The sequence below is a fragment of the Phaenicophaeus curvirostris genome, chromosome 7 (assembly GCF_032191515.1).
Source record: "Phaenicophaeus curvirostris isolate KB17595 chromosome 7, BPBGC_Pcur_1.0, whole genome shotgun sequence".
In the NCBI taxonomy this organism is placed as follows: domain Eukaryota; kingdom Metazoa; phylum Chordata; class Aves; order Cuculiformes; family Cuculidae; genus Phaenicophaeus; species Phaenicophaeus curvirostris.
Genome location: NC_091398.1, coordinates 8179528 through 8195735, shown reverse-complemented (window position 1 = coordinate 8195735; position 16208 = coordinate 8179528). Strand labels below are relative to the sequence as shown.

Here is a 16208-nt window from a genome sequence, read left to right as displayed (position 1 = left end):
CTACGCCATTTTCGTAGCGGCGGCGGAGCAGGGGAGGGGAGGAAATGGCTCCGCATTGGGCGCCGCGGGGACGCGTGTGCAGCCCGCTCCGCAGGGTGCGTAGGGGCGAGAGCGGAGAGGGCGGCGGGGCTCGGCGTAACCGCGCTTGGTGAATAGCGTATCGGCGGCGGCGGCAGGAGCTGCGGGAGGAGGAGGAGGAGGAGGCGCCGCGGCGTTTTGGTACCGAGCGGAGAGGGAGATGCACACGGCACTCGAGTGAGGTAGCTATAAAACCCCATTTGTTTACATTCCCTCCCCCACAACCGGCCGGCGCGGCGGTGCGGGTGGCGGCCGGCGGGGGAGCGGGGGGCGATCGGCGGGAGCGGAACGGCGCCTCCGCCGGGGTGCGGAGCGGCCCCTCGTCACGTGGCGGCGGGACCCGCGGGTGGGCGAGGGGCGGGGGGGGGGGGGCGACACGCTGAGCCCCCCCCGGGCAGCCGGGCGGGAGGCGCCGCCGCGGCCCCGCACCGCTCGGTTCTTTTCCCCGTTCCACGCTCGCCGTGCGGCGGGTGAAGCCTCCCCGCCCCCGTCTCCCCTCCACGGGGTACCGGGAGGCGGCGGGCGGGGGGGGGGGGGGGGGGGAGCGCGGCGGAGCCTCGCCGGGGCTGAGGTTCCTCGCTGCGGAAATCGCAGCCGCCGCGTTGCCTGAAACAAAGGTAAGAGAGGGGCAGGAGGCGCTGCCGCCGGCTGCGAGGGGACCCTGTGCGACCCCCGGGCCAAAAGAACCGCTGGGCCCCGATTCCTGCTTCACCCGCGTCCTTCGGAAGTGAATACTTCGAAACTTCGGAATAAAACTGCTCTTTAAAACCTGCGGTTATCTTTTTTTTTTATGTTGTTGTTCTGTACACACCTGGTAGCTCTCAAAAGTCTTCCTTCGATATTAGAAATAATGCTGATTCTCTCTGTGTATCTCTCAGTAATAATCGAGATTTATTATTGTTATTAAGGTAGGATGCTGTACTGTGATACCGAGGGAACCTCTGATGCGTGGAGAAATTCACACTGGAAGGCCTGGTTAGGCTTCCAAAATGCAGAAGCAGCAGCCGTTTGGTTAATAAAAGTAGTTCCTAGGATATTCCAGCTAGTACATTCTGCTGTCCCTTTGGGTAGTAGTAACTGACACAATGACGTAAAGGTATTTCTATACAAAAGAGTATCCTAGTGGGTTTTAAAAATTTTATTTTAACAGAGAATGTGCTGAGATTTTCTTTTAGTTAAGAATGTGCTTTCCATTAACTACGTAGGGGAATAGGTATTCTCTGTGGACTGATGAGGCATCCTACCCCACTCCAAAGCAAGAATTAGGCTTATTAGTGGTTACTTCTGAGGCTGATACTCTGGTATGGTAATAGACAAAAATAAAGTTATGTGGTTCCCAAGAACATTGAGACCAGTGTGGCTTCAGGCTTTCCTAGCTAGGTATTTGTTCCAAAACAACTGTTAAAATAGAATTGGTGGTATTGATCTGCAGCGCTTTTTTTTTAAGCTGCCTTCAACATTTAAATGCTTTTGAGAGGAAAAAATATATAGCCATGCAATGTAGTTCTGAAATAAAATAGGGCCTGTATATATACTGTGAATTAAGTGTGTGTGTGTTATGAGATCTAACGGTGGCAATTCAATGAGGGGATGTGCCTTAGTGTCCACTGAAGATGGATGTTGAAGGATCGTGCTTAATTGCCTGTCTGGAATAAGCAACATGAAAGAAGATTCTTCTTATGTAAAAACAATTTCTCAAAAATAGTGTGGTTCATTTTAATCTATACTCCTTGCTTTCTTTGCTTCATGCTTTCCAGGTTAGCTTACATAAAAACCAGGTACTAAGTTTGAAGCGTGCATCCAAACAGTCATAGTATGTGCAATTATAGAGAAGCTGTGGTTTTGAATGGCAGAAATATGGTCGTGGGCTTAGTTATCTTAACGTTTGTTTCTCCTGTTGCAAGACAACCCCACAAAACCTCTTGAATTGGATCATATGGGTGATTCAGGCATATTCCAAAAAGAAAAACCACAAGTCCTGGTGCTGACCTTCATCTACTACAGTGCTTGGAAATCCTCCTGTGACGTAATGCTATCCATCTTAGAGAGTTATAGGGTGAAAAGTCAGCAGGAGGATATTCAGTGGAGATTAGGCCTTGTATTATATATATACCATTCCTTTTGAATATTCAGTGGGAAACCTTAGTGAGATGTGTACTTTTTGTGTAGTTTGACTTTCCACAAATAAGATAAATGTTATATATATGTGGAAAAGTTAATGTATCCAACCTGGCATTTCTTTGTGATCTTTACTGAGTCAGTCAAGCAACTGTAATTTAGATATTTTTATTCATAATAAATTTTCTGCAAAACAATGGGTCATTCAAGTTGGGAGAAACCAAGTAATGCCCAGATCACATGGACTTTAAGGGTGGTTGTATATAAACGCAAAGGAAGTGTGCTTGGACTTGTTTGCTTTTGCTGTCCAGCGTTGACATCATTTGATCATGATTGTGCCTATTGTAATGACTGTTATTTCTGTCTCTGTCACAGTTTTTACAGAAGTGGAAGTTTATTGTGAATGTATCATGGGCACTTGATGAATCAGTCTGGTTTTAGAAACACTCTTAACACTCTGTTTTTATCAGATTGAATTACCGAATTAAAATTACACAAGCTACTTAAAAGCTAAGCTCCATGAAAGTCTTCCTGTAAGTTAAGATTCGGTTCTTAACTGTGATGAAGCTTAGTGGAAAGATAGTGGCATTTTTACAAACTGTTTTGCAGAATTGGGAATGGACAGGCGTACCTGCATGTGCGAACAATGAAAATTGTATTAGAACAGGAAAAACCTCATTCCAGTTTGTTCACAGCTTGACTGTCAACTGTCAGAATGTTTCCCATTTTATAGCATGTTATTTTGCAGTATATTTTCAGAATTGTCACAAGAACATATCCTGGCTTCTTTCTTAACACATTTGAAGATGTCAGTAGAAGTTTTAAAGAAGGAAGGCCTAATTGCAGTTCTGTTCCTTGTATAGGTATGCTTTTAATGGAATTGAGCTTTTGATGCAGGGAGAGTTCTGTGAATATGAGAAATGTATGCCTTTTGGGAAGCAGTTTCTGTTCTCTTTATATTGGTATAACTTGGTTTTTTGTGGGAGTCCAGCTGAGTTTATTTTTGTTGGATGATAAGTATTCATCTTTTGGGGGGTAAGCTACTGAAGTTATCTTGGATGCAAACTAGTCATTTTAGCTTGGTGATAAAGGGAGGAAGTAACATCTGACGCAGAAAGAATTAAGATTGTTATTAGGTCATTCTTAAATTGCAACTGAGATACTATTTGAAATACGCCTAATTAAGTCTGGTAAGGAAATGTGTACCAGTTAGGAAAAGCTAATAAAAACAAATGGGGTTTTTATGTTTCAAAAACCGATTAAAGTGTGGGGAAACTACATTCTGCCTACGTTGTGATCTAAAAGAAAGAGAGGTATGTGCTGCATCAGTCCACCTGTTCAAAACATTTTATGTGCTGTTGTATCAGTGCCATTTCTCCAGTTTATCTGATGTAAAGAAATCTGAGCAGTAAAGGAGTTGAAAATAGTTGTTTGAAGTCACTTGCGTCTTGGTATCTCACGATAATGCAAGCTCTGTATAGGTTTTAATACTCAAAAAGCTGAAATCCTCCACGAAAAGAGTGGAAATAGAATTGTTTCCTGATGTTGGTCTCAAAAGCTAATTAGCAGAAGGGATGTTCAAGTTATATGTAGGGTGTTGTAGCCATGCTGGGGGATATGGTTCATTACACTGTAAATGTTTTCATCTTCTAGTTATCACGTTGTGCTGCCTCATCTTCTTGCTTTCCAGTTTCTGACTACTTTGTTGCTGCAGAGGAGGAATGACTCAGCTGTTGTCTTTCTCTCTCAGCTTTTGATGACCTGGGAGTTTCATTCTCATCTGGCTATCACTTTTCTATAGCTTGCTGCTTTCCAAAGCAGTAGGATAACAGTGAAGAATATATGTTCGTTTTACTAATGCAGAATTAGACTGCTGCTAAAACGATGGACTTATTACAGAATTCGTACTGCATCGTTTGTTGGACAGCCTGAATGTAGGTGTATTTGTTACTGCTGCTCTGTGAACAACAGGAACAGAGTAAGAAATATTCCTGAACAAATCTTAGTATCAGCAAAAGGAACCTAGCAAGCTGTGTATCAGTTTCCTTTTGCTTACTAGAAATTTTAGGCTGTGGAAGTTAAATAAAATTAATCTCCATATTTGGTTGGGGAGTTTTTGGTTGGGTTTGGTTTTTTTTTTTTTCCGAAGAGCAGTCCTAAGAGAAATCTCGTATTACTTTTGAGGAATGTATCTATAGTCTTATGAAACCTCCTCTTTTTCTACCGTGTTGACAATCATAATCTTGGTGTTAAACAAGGCACCGAGTATGTAAAAATGCAGAATGTTAACTAGGGTAGAGTTAGAGCTCTAGCTTCAGAAGAGGTACAGAAAATTGTATTCTGTAAGCATTTGACTGAGTGCTTAAGTGACCAAGACTTCCTTTTGTAGCCATTGATACTAGGTAGCTGTATCGATCCAGAATTGAGATAAAGTCTGCATAATACTGGAAATCAATGCATAACTATGATCATGTCTGAAACTCACTAATCAAATGAAGTCCTGGAAAAGTATTCCTGTGGTTAGTCTATTTGTGAGATAAAATGTGTATGGGAGATGAAAAGCTCTTCAGGTGAAGAATGAATGAAGTTTTATGCAAGATTGCAGGATTTGCATAGAATTACAAATATATTCCTCAACAGACTTTACACGGTGTTTCTGCATGGAGGTTATAAACACTTAAGAAAGTTTCAAATCAGAGCTCCTAGTAAAGACTGGTAGCATAAAATGTGAATTACAGATAGGTGCAATCATACAGTTTATACAAAGATAGATATCTCAAGATTACCTGACTTGTGCCACACTCATAGACCTTTCTCCACTTTTGTTACTGAAGGGTGATGTTTATTAATGGACAAAAATAATACTTTGAATTCTGAAGGATAATTGTCAATAATTGATTTACAGCTGGTGATTTAAATCTTTCAGCCATGCTAATTGCTGATAATAGCATGCAGCCATGCTTAGGTTGGAGTAGCAAGGCAAATCAGAAGAAATATATGTGATCTCCAAGGCAGTCTTTTCCAATAGGTGTTGCTCAGTGTGATTCTTGATGTGGATTTGTTTGAGTAACATTTATATCTTTGTTAATATTAATTTGTATTTTAAGTTGCACTGAGTAGCACTGTATCCCAGGATGACTGGTTCTAAGGCTTTTTCATGATAAGGCTTTTTCATGATAAGGTTTTTTCATGATAAGGTTTTTCATGTGTCATTTGAATCACTGAAAGCTGTGATTATCGCACGTTACAAAATAGATAGTAATATGACAACTGAACATTGTCCATAAGGGGCAATGGTGAGCAGGTATGCATCTCAGTCTGACTCTGACTCTGCCACTGCAGGCACTACTGCGTTCATATTCTGTGCAGAACATTCTTATCATCTGCAGAGCAGTCCAGAAGAGCTTTTTCACTTATCAAGTGGAATATTGTTTTAAACGATGATTATATTACTCTATGCAATTTTTGTAGTCTGTTCCTTTAAAGACAGACCTGTTTTCATCAGTGCTTTGCTACCCTAATAAGTAGTCTCGCTCCATGAAATGCAAACTGTGTCATTTAGGCCATATTTATTGGCTAATTCTGTTTGCGGAACAGAAGTGTTTTATTTATTGCTGACCTGAATGTCTGTACATAGGAGAGACTATCTCAACCTAAAAATTCTAAATTGTCCTAATTTACAGTAAAACTTAAGAGATTTGCTACTTGGCTGCAGTCTAAATAATGTGGTAGCCTAATACTGCTATATTTTTATGCTAAAAATTATTCCCATTTATTTGATATCTGGCATGATACGTAAACAGGCTAGACTTTGTCATTCCTGTTCTGAGCTGCACATTGTAGCAATTTTACCAGAGGCTTTGTATATTAACACGCTTAAATTGTCCAGATGCTTTCAAGATTTGTACCATATTTTCAGTACATCCACAGTAGTTGCAGCGGGACGTATCTAAAAAATATTAACTCTTTATTGTAATATGCCTATAGCTAATTTCTTAATGCTTGTAATATGTTTTAGACATATTTTCTATTCTGTACATGCAGTTAGAGTTTGCTTTTGTTTTACTTTTCTTGACAATAAGCAAAGTGTGATCCTTCACATTTCTACCTCAGTCCAGTTACCAGCGATGTACTTTTAAAATGTTACATTTGCATTGTAAAAGTAAAAAGCTGAACACTAGAAAGTACATGTAGTATCATCAGAAATTTAGAACTTAGCTTATCAGACAGGAAAATATTTTTTTAGTATTTTTGCTTATGTGTTGTGCTTTGCTTTGAGGATACAGTTATGTTGGCCAATGTTAGCCTTGCCAAATTTCTAAAAAATAATGTATTTCAGCCTGTATTATTCAGGCATCAAGTTATAAAATTTTCTCCCTATATTGAAAAGGTCTCTGATCAGGGGCTATGGTACAGCATTAGCTAGATATTGCTTCCAAATATAGGCTTGAGAGCCAGATAGCCAAACTATTTCTTGAAGTATTTCAGCATCTTGACCTGGTGATGAGGTGGCCTGCTAGGAGGTGGTGTTTTATTCTAGTGACAAGATATGATAAATACTTAAATGACTATGAAGAAGATCAGAGGATTCACAAGAAAATGTTGTGCATCTAGAAATAAGAAAGGTAAAGCCTCAGACTCGTTTAACAGTTCACAGTTCTCCAGGTATCTTCAGTTGTGGTTCATGGTAATCTCAAGTTTGTCTGTTCTCAGGATTAAACTTTCATACTGTTTATGTTTAATGATAATTTAAACTGAGCTATTTTAGATGTTAAAAATAAAACATGTTTGGAGGTGTAGATGAACTGTAACTGTCTCGATTCTTAACTGGTTCTTCCAGTAGATTTTAATTTTTCTGATCTGTATCTGTTCGATAGATTTTCGTCAGTTTACGCTGGTGGTTTAAGCCATCTTCCGCCACAAGTCTTGTTTTGCAGTCAGTTAATTAGTTTAACATGTAGTTTGAAATACAGGAGTTTTAATTGGCTTGACTTTGTAGAAAATACGTGGAACCCTGATCACATAATGCGTTTACTTTGGATCGCTTTAGTATGATCACAGTCAAGGATTTTGTAACATGACGGTGCTGTGCTCAGGCAGACCCTGGAAGGGGGTGATGTACTGTCTATTGCAGTAGCAAAAGGGGCAGGAAGGAGGGGAGAATGTTTCCAACAGAACATTTGACTCCACTGTCCATGGAATAATAAAGCATTTGTTACAGAAGCTCATGGTTACATTCTGTGAATCGTAAATATTTTTCAAGTTTAACCTGGGAAATAATGATCACTGCCAACTACTGACCCACTGATTTTAGAGACAGAGTCCAGTTTTCATTTGCTTTCAGTTACCAGTGGCAAGGAGCATGAAACATCTTTCTCAGAGAAAATTATTTCAGTAGTAGACTGTCATGCCCTTTGTGTTCATCAGAGAGAAGAACTACAAGCATTTTATGGAGTGTGCCTCTTGATTAGTCAGAGTGATCTTATTTTTCCAAAATAATGGATTTGAGGTACACTTACTGATCACTTCTATTGAAGGTTAGAGACAGCAGGTCACTCTCATTTTTTATTTTTTTTAACTGTTTCTTGTACCATGGTATGGTAATAGAAATATTTTAATACTGGAAAAATCGCAAAAAGTTGGTTCAGTTGCTTATTAACTAAAACTGATAGGTGTCAGGTATTTGGAAGGATCTTCTTTCCTCAAACAAATGGGTTATAGAAGTTACATACAGCTTTGAGAAGTAATGGAATCGTGAAGGATGAAGAAAGCCCCAATAGCAAGCAAAACCAATAATCAGTTAAGATGAAAGAAGGCAATTATCCAAGCAATTAAATAGGGCACATTAGTAAGAATTAAGGAGAAGGATGGTGACCACAGTAGCATTGAATCAAATCACCAATCAGCAGTTAGTTCAGAAAATACTGAAAATTATGATGAAAGGAAGAAGACATGGTGATGCTCAAGGCAAATTGTAGTGGTGCACCCGTAATTCAGGAGAAATTTACTATAAGACTGTCCAAAACTATAGTTACTGTAAAAGCCAGGAACTGATATTACATCAAATTATAATGCAACATGACATAGCCTAGGTTAGATATTTCTAATTGTAATGTAGTTTTAGAAAAACTGTTAGCACGGTCTCACTTTCCATAGTCCTTGCTTGTCTGTGTTGCTGTTAGAAAGTACTTGGACTTGCAAGGTGGTGGACACAGGGAGGCAGATATACATGATAGTATTTTTAATATTTCGGTTTTAGCCCATCAGTATTTTGAATGTGATTGACTAAGAAGAGATTTCTGCTTGCCTTTTATATTTAGCCTCTAAGGATTCTGCTTCCTTTCTACTTTTCTGTCTCTAACCTTGCAGGAAGAGTAACATTGGGTATTGAATACTGCAGTTCTGTGCATTCGCCTCAAAGCTGCATCCCTTCAAAGTTGCTTTAAGACCCTTCTTAGGAAAGATTAGTAGTTCATGGTGAGTGATTTGCAAAGCCCATTAGTATTTGTCTCAATTTGAATAGTTGCCTCTTTGATCACACAGACCCGTAATTGTTAACCGCGTAGATCTTTAACAAAAATCTTGACTAAAATAAATGAGAGCTAGGCAATATGATGACTTCTGTTGAGGTCTTACTTGAAATGTGATGGAAATAACACATTTTGGTTCAGCTGGGCATTTTCTTGGTGGATCTAGCTGTTGAAATATGTACAGCTATTTTATGTCACACATTAGACTGGTTAAGTGTTACTTCTGAATCTGCTGAAATGTGTTTATGAACACTTCTCTCACAATTATTGAACAAAGACAGATTTGAAAACCAATTAACAGAAGATGTGAATGGTTCCAGTAGCTGCCAGTAGTCTCCCAAATGTCCTTTACACCCATAGGAAGAGAAGGCTGTGTTCTTGCCAAAGAAGACCAGTAATTCTCTTGGTTTATACTCTTGACAGAATGAATTTGCTAAGAATTTGAATGGCATGTTGGCAGAGGGCCTTATAGAAGTCTGTGATGGTAATTCATGCACTAAATTCCCTATTTTAAAATACATATTTGAATCAATGATATATGTTGTCAAGTGAGAAATTTACCACCTCTGAATTCTGGAAATAGACTTTAATAATCACAATCCACCAGGCGCTGGTTTTGGCATAACACTTGTAAAAGAAACATGCCTTAGTCACATTTTTCAAATGGATTTTTATATTTGATAGCTTTTGTAGATGTTTATTTTTTTATAAAAGTGAGAGCAAGTCATGGGTTTAGTAGTAGACATGCGTAATTCCTTTTTGGATTGTGGCTGTGATAGAGATTTTTATTGTAATACTGCAGGAATTAAACACATACAAGACGTGCCTTCAATTCTTCTTAACTTACTGCAAGTATTTTAACATTGCACGAGGACAAAATGGGTATAGTACTTATATAAGATCTTATAGAAATAAGATGTTATATCAGATCTCTGTAAGAATAAAAAATACTGCAACTGATTTTAACACCCTATCGCAAACATGAATATATTCTGAGTTGAAGGGAAAGTTAGGGAAATTGTTCTCAAATGGCTTTCAACAGAAAATTTGTCCACTGCTGTTTTTTCACTGTTATTTGAGTACATTTGGAGGTAGCCAATTGTTTTATTTGTGCTGTAGCCAAAATACTCTGTTAGGCTGCAGATCAACCAAATCTGTAAGCTGGTGTGGCCACCAAAAGCAAGGTTGCTCTTTTGTGTGGACTGTGGTGTTTGTGCAGCTGCACAGTGAACCAGATAGGAAAAGTAATCTGTCTTGAAAAAGTATTTTTTTTCTTTTTGTAGGCTATTTTTCAGTAGAAAATGGTTGTACAGCTGTACAGTGAACAGATCAGCAAACAAATGTGCTGGTATACAAAAATGGTTTTGTAGGAATGGGAAGGAATGAATAAATGAAGCAATGGGGGAGGGCAGGACTGCGCTTTTAAGTGCAACACCATCTTAAAATATTTATTGAAGTTCAGCCCTAGTTTGAACAAAAACATTTGCTCACTTTCAGTAGAAGAATAAAATATTAAAGTGCATGTGTAATTGGTTCATATTTTCAAGTATTTCATTCTTAGAAGCACTGGTATCTTAATAGGACCTGATTGAACAGTAGAATATTGGCACAAAGTCAAACCAGCTTTGTTATAAATGTTGTGCATTAATAGATGTTTTATGGACTACATAGAGTTTATATATGAAAGACTGAAAACTTCTTGGTAAGCAGAACTAATAGTTATAGAAATTGGAACTGGTTTGATGTTTTTATATTCTTTTGAGCCCTGAGATGCATCCTGTTCTTTGCAGTGTCTTAGAAATAACTGACCCTTTGAAGAAAGCTGTCTATTTTTTTTTTTTCCATTCAAAATAAAATAAATGCCCTTTTCTGGATAGCTGAGCTAGAAGATTTCTGCCATATTCGTTTCAGGTAATTGTCTGGTATGCTTGGGACTTGGCATTTCAAATATTTCACATATCAGATTTTTAAAAGTTTTCAAGGTGTGTTCGGCTATGCATAGATGCTTTCTATGCTATTTAAGTGTTATCTGCTATTAACTTAGCAAATATGGCTTGGATCAGTTAGTTCATGGTCTATTCCTACAAAGTGCCCCTCCTACTGGGCTGCAGATTCTCAAATGAATGAGTTTTACTTAAATCCACAAACCTGTTTCACTGAAATTGAAGAGGGAAGAAAATACAGGAGATGGGTGAGAGCTAAAGTTAGAAATTGTTAATTGTAACTTTAGATCTGTATCATGTTTTCTTGTTTGTATAACCAGAAGCTAATGTCAGTTTAAGACTGATTAAAAAAATGAGATGATTATTTATATAAATACTTTTATGGTTTTCTTATAGTGTCTTTCAGTAACAGCAACATATTACTTTCACATTAATAATTTTTAAGTTACCTTAAAAGTATGTGCTAGACTACTAGGTCTTTAGATTCTGATATTTGTTAAAAACTTGAAATTTAGGAAATAAAGAGTAGGCCTATTTGGCTTTTCAGATTTCAGCCTTTTTTGGATTGGATGTTAGTGTGAAATATTGCACAATTACTGCAGTGGAAGTGGTGGGGGCTGCAGGCATGTCTCCTGCGTGTACATTGGAGTAAATACATGTAATATAAGAATGTATTTTAATTTTCAGGAATTGTAGTCAGTAGCTTTATTTCAGGAAATCTCCTTGTGCTGTCACTCTGAGCAGTTCCTAATAGAAATGAATGCCCTAAGTGCTTAACTTTCCAGTGCTGAACAGAGAGAGTGTATTAGTTTGGTAAGAGTATTGTTTTGTCTTTATTTTTAACACATTTTGTCTTTCTTGGTCCTGTCTTATCTTAGCTGAAGTGTGTGTTTGGTGTTTTTGTTTGGTGTGAAACTTCTGGTTGCTTATGAACTCTTGCTAAGGTGGCATTCAAGCTGACTAACTACAAGGAGTCTAAGATACTTTTCAAAGATCTCTTCTGCAGATAGAGGGGAAAAAACAGGTCAGAACATTCTTCAGAGAAAGCAAGGAAAGAAAGGTGAGCAAAAGGGGAAAGAAACTAAAACAACTTGGGAAAAGGAGCGTGGGGAGGGGTGAAATCTAGTGCTTTTGTTGCAAATATTACAGGTTATTAAAATTGCTGGGAGCAGACAGGAACAAGGGTGGGGGGAAGAAAGTTGAAATAGTGTAACTAGTGTTGTACACTAGCAAAATGATGTAGTATGTGGGTTGCAAACACTAAAATTATGGATGTGACTTTAAGTTGTGTTTGAATTTTTTGTGGTGAAGTTATTTGTGTAAAATTTTGTTGTATTAAGTAAAGCCCAACCGTTGAATTAGTTTTCTAGTTTGAAGGAAGCAGCTGGCGATAAACAAAAGTGTTCCCTAAAATCATGTTCATATTCCAGTCTTTAAATGAAGTCATCTCAAAAATGATGTGCTATAAGGGAGGAACAGTTGAAGTAGTAGGCACTGTGAAGAAGTTTCAGGAATCCAGGGAAAATTTAATGAAAAAGCCTGTAAAAAAATACCAAGTTTCATCAGAGGTGCATTTATTTTAATAGATGAAACACCTTCAGCAGACATAGATATTGTGAGTTTTCTATATAGAAAAGATAACTTCTGGCTGATGTACTGCTCAGGTACTTGACCTCGGGCCTCTGGTTTAAAACCCTTGTATGCAGTCAATATGGCATTTAGTGTGAATGATTTGCTTGCATTGATGAATGAAGAGGGAGGGGATGCATTTGGCAGCACTCTGTGCGATTTCTGACGTGTCACTTGAGGCAGAATGTATCTTATCTGCTGTAAATATATGTGTTTGTTCTAACTTCGCAGCTTGACTTAGGGTGGGGTTGTCTGACTGCATTAGCAGGGCCTGAAAGACTTCTCTTGTTCTTTTTTGCACTTCAGTGAAACTAGTAGGTTCTGTTACTTCCAACACTGGCCTACGGGTCTTGTGTTTTCTTACCCAACGCACAGCAAGGAGATGTTTCCCCTTGTGCCTCCCCGTTTTGGGTACCCGGCTGTAATTGAGCTATGGAGAGAAAGATGGAAGGCAGCAGAGAATCGAATGAATGAATAAAATAAGGTGAAGGCTGCCAGCAGTAATAGCCAGAATGTTTTTCAACTTTGCTGTAGCCTTGTCCTCAGGCTGCTCTTCCATGTTCTTTTGAAGGGATTTGAGACTCTTAATATTCTTGTATTGAGATCACCTTCAGTTCTGTGTCACTGAAATGTATAGAATTTGGACTTAAAACTTTCTGGTATTTTACATATACAAATACTGCCCAACAGGTTAAAAATTACAGCTATTTATGGTTGCCTAGAGAATAATGAAGCTTGTTTAATAAGAAAAAAAATGAAGAATCAGCTCTTACTAGTTGTTTTGTTTGAGACTTTGACAGGTATGTTTGTTTTGTAAGCATCTTTGTTACATAACAAGAATTACAATGGAAGATACAGAGGATTATATAATAGAAGATTAAAATATTGTGTTAGGATTTTTACTAGTTTAATTGAAAATAGACATCTAATTGATTTTTATATTGGTGTGATAATGCTAAGTGCTTGTATTTCAGTATTGAATGATGGTCATAGGTTACAAATGATTTTAACCGTTAGAGCATGGAGAAAAGGTACCATTCAAAGCAAAACACCACAATTAGGGATGCATGACTGAAGTTTCAAAGTAATGTATTAGTAGTATTGTATGAGGCGGTCACATGAAAAAGATCATGAGGTTGTGAAAGGGATTATGATCACGCTTTAGGCATGAATTTGCTGTTAGAGATACTTTAGTCTGGATCGTGGTTGTTTAAATGGGAATAATTTGACTTTGCTTATTCGGATTATATTACCATTACGCAGCAAAGAAGGAGAGAAGGTGTCTTTGCCTACAAAAGCAGTATCTTTTACATGACTGAATTTTACTTGAGATGCTGTTTTCAGTACTGAGAGACTGGAGTTAAAAAAATACTGTTCAGTTTGCTAGAGCATTACTGTATACTGCGTGTACTTACCTGCTGCTGTCATCTTCTATATAAGCATGTAGAAGTTTGTCTTTCTCCCAAAGTTTTCCTTTGTCTTGCATGTTCCTTTACTGCTTGTCCCAGATCCTGAACCTGCTCTTCACATTAAGTAACATTCAATGCTGTAAATCCTCACTAGATGAAGACCAGCCTATTCCTGAAGAAATGCGGAGCTCTGTTACCAGCCATACTCCTGATCCAGTCCCTTTACTTACTGCCAGAACATTTCTGCTTCCTGAGATGATGTAAGTCACAGAGCTCAGGTTGTCAGCCTTCATGAGAAAGAGCATATAGAATCATAGAATAACCAGGTTGGAAGAGACCCACCGGATCATCGAGTCCAACCATTCCTATCAAACACTAAACCATGCCCCTTAGCATCTCGTCCACCCATGCCTTAAACACCTCCAGGGAAGGTGAATCAACCACCTCCCTGGGAAGCCTGTTCCAGTGCCCAGTGACCCTTTCTGTGAAGAATTTTTTCCTAATGTCCAGCCTAAACCTCCCCTGGTGGAGCTTGAGGCCATTCCCTCTTGTCCTGTCCCCTGTCACTTGGGAGAAGAGGCCAGCTCCCTCCTCTCCACAACTTCCTTTCAGGCAGTTGTGGAGAGCAATGAGGTCTCCCCTCAGCCTCCTCTTCTCCAGGCTATACAACCCCAGCTCTCTCAGCCGTTCCTCATAAGGCCTGTTCTCCAGCCCCTTCACCAGCTTTATTGCTCTTCTCTGGACTCACTCCAGAGCCTCAACATCCTTCTTGTGGTGAGGGGCCCAGAACTGAACACAGGATTCGAGGAGCGGTCTCACCAGTGCCGAGTACAGAGGGAGAATAACCGCCCTGGACCTGCTGGTCACGCCATTTCTGATCCAAGCCAAGATGCCATTGGCCTTCTTGGCCACCTGGGCCACTGCTGGCTCATGTTCAGTCAGCTGTCAACCAACATCCCCAGGTCCCTCTCCTCCAGGCAGCTTTCTAGACAGACTTCTCCTAGTCTGTAGCACTGCACAGGGTTGTTGTGCCCCAAGTGCAGGACCCGGCACTTGGCCTTGTTAAACCTCATGCCATTGGGCCAGCCTGTTCAGATCCCTTTGCAGAGCCTCCCTACCCTCCAGCAGATCAACACTTCCACCCACCTTAGTGTCATCTGCAAACTTGCTAAGGGTGCACTCAATGCCTTCCTATATGTCCTATATTGAAAGGTTATGGAATGAGTTTCCAGATGATCCTACAGTCGGAGGATTGATTCAGTCCAGTGACTCTTGGATAAAGATTTGCCACCTGTTTTGTTATGCTCCATCAGTAACAAATCTGTACTACTTGTTTCTTCAAAGGAGAATAGAATAAGCTGGAAGGGGCTTGGAGGTGCTTTTAAAACTTCTGTGCTCATCCCAGTGTTGTGTTTATAAGAACGTTAAGGTTGCCTTAAATTAGAGTCCATGAGTGAAAAAGAGTACCTGAAGATAATATTTCAGTAAATTCTGGGGATGAACTCACCAGCACATTACTTGAAAATGTTTTTCTCAGCCCTTAAATCAGGAACTAGAATGTAGATGATGGAACTGGAGGCAAGCTGTTGCCATTCCAGACTGATGATTGAATGGTTGTTTACAAAAATAAAGCAGTAGTGTACAGTGATTCCCCATTGACCTATTTGACATCCCTGGAATGAGTTTTGATGCAGATGCCTTCATTTGATGGATGCTCTTCTGATCTTACATGTGTAACTGGGTCAGTACTGCAAAAGAGTTCTGGTGGTTTTTAATCTTGAAAGTATTTGAAGCTCCAGTGAAAACTGAGAGCTTTTCATCTTTTGTATTTGTAGAGGTTAACAGGAAACCTCAGCCTCCTGTGTTACTTATCTGCTATATAAAGTCATTAAAAGGTAGCCCTTTTTTTTTTTTAATTCCTTTTCTCTTGACAATTTGTTGCAAGCATAGAAGCTTCCAAGATTTTTTATTTTTGTGCATTAATACGGTTGCGATTGCTTAAGTACAAAACATCAAGTTAGTGTTTTAGGAAGTTTAAATACACATGATGTGTTTGTGGTTTGCTGCAAAGTACCTTCCTGAATGATGTCGTGAAGCTCATTTTAGCAGCTCGGGTGGGCCTGACAGCTAGATTTCCATTTATTGTCTGAAAGTCAGTAGCATTTAGGATGCACTGACCAGCTGCATCTTTGTGAATATAGGGTCAGTCACAGCTCTCTTAAAGATGTGTTTAAGGAACTGAAACAGCTTTCAGTGTAAAAAGCAGTGAAAGCAGACTTGACCTGTTTTACTGTTATTTTACATCCTTGTATTTGCTGCCATGTTTTGGTAGCATCTGAGTCCACAGAAAGCAGGATGGATGGAGCTCTGTCCTTATTCTTTCTCTCTGCTTTCATTTCCTTTTCAGTCATATTCTAATTTTAACTAGTTATGTGTAAAAGCCATACTTTTGGGCTTGTTTCCTTTGTCTATTTTAGTCAACTCTGTTAATCCATTCAAAA

The 16208-nt window shown here is 39.2% G+C and overlaps 1 protein-coding gene across 2 annotated transcripts in view; it reads left to right on the top strand.

Annotated features, from left to right (window-relative positions):
• The window catches only part of SLC39A10 (solute carrier family 39 member 10), a 58760-nt gene that overhangs the window by 16904 nt on the left and 25648 nt on the right, over positions 1-16208 (top strand). The window contains exon 1 of one of the 2 annotated variants that reach the window (XM_069860722.1): positions 66-260. The exons of the other annotated variant lie outside the window; for it this stretch is intronic. The gene's annotated coding sequence lies outside the window, so the exon portion shown is untranslated. Of the gene's footprint in view, positions 1-65; positions 261-16208 lie in introns of those variants that run through there. 2 annotated transcript variants of the gene reach the window in all.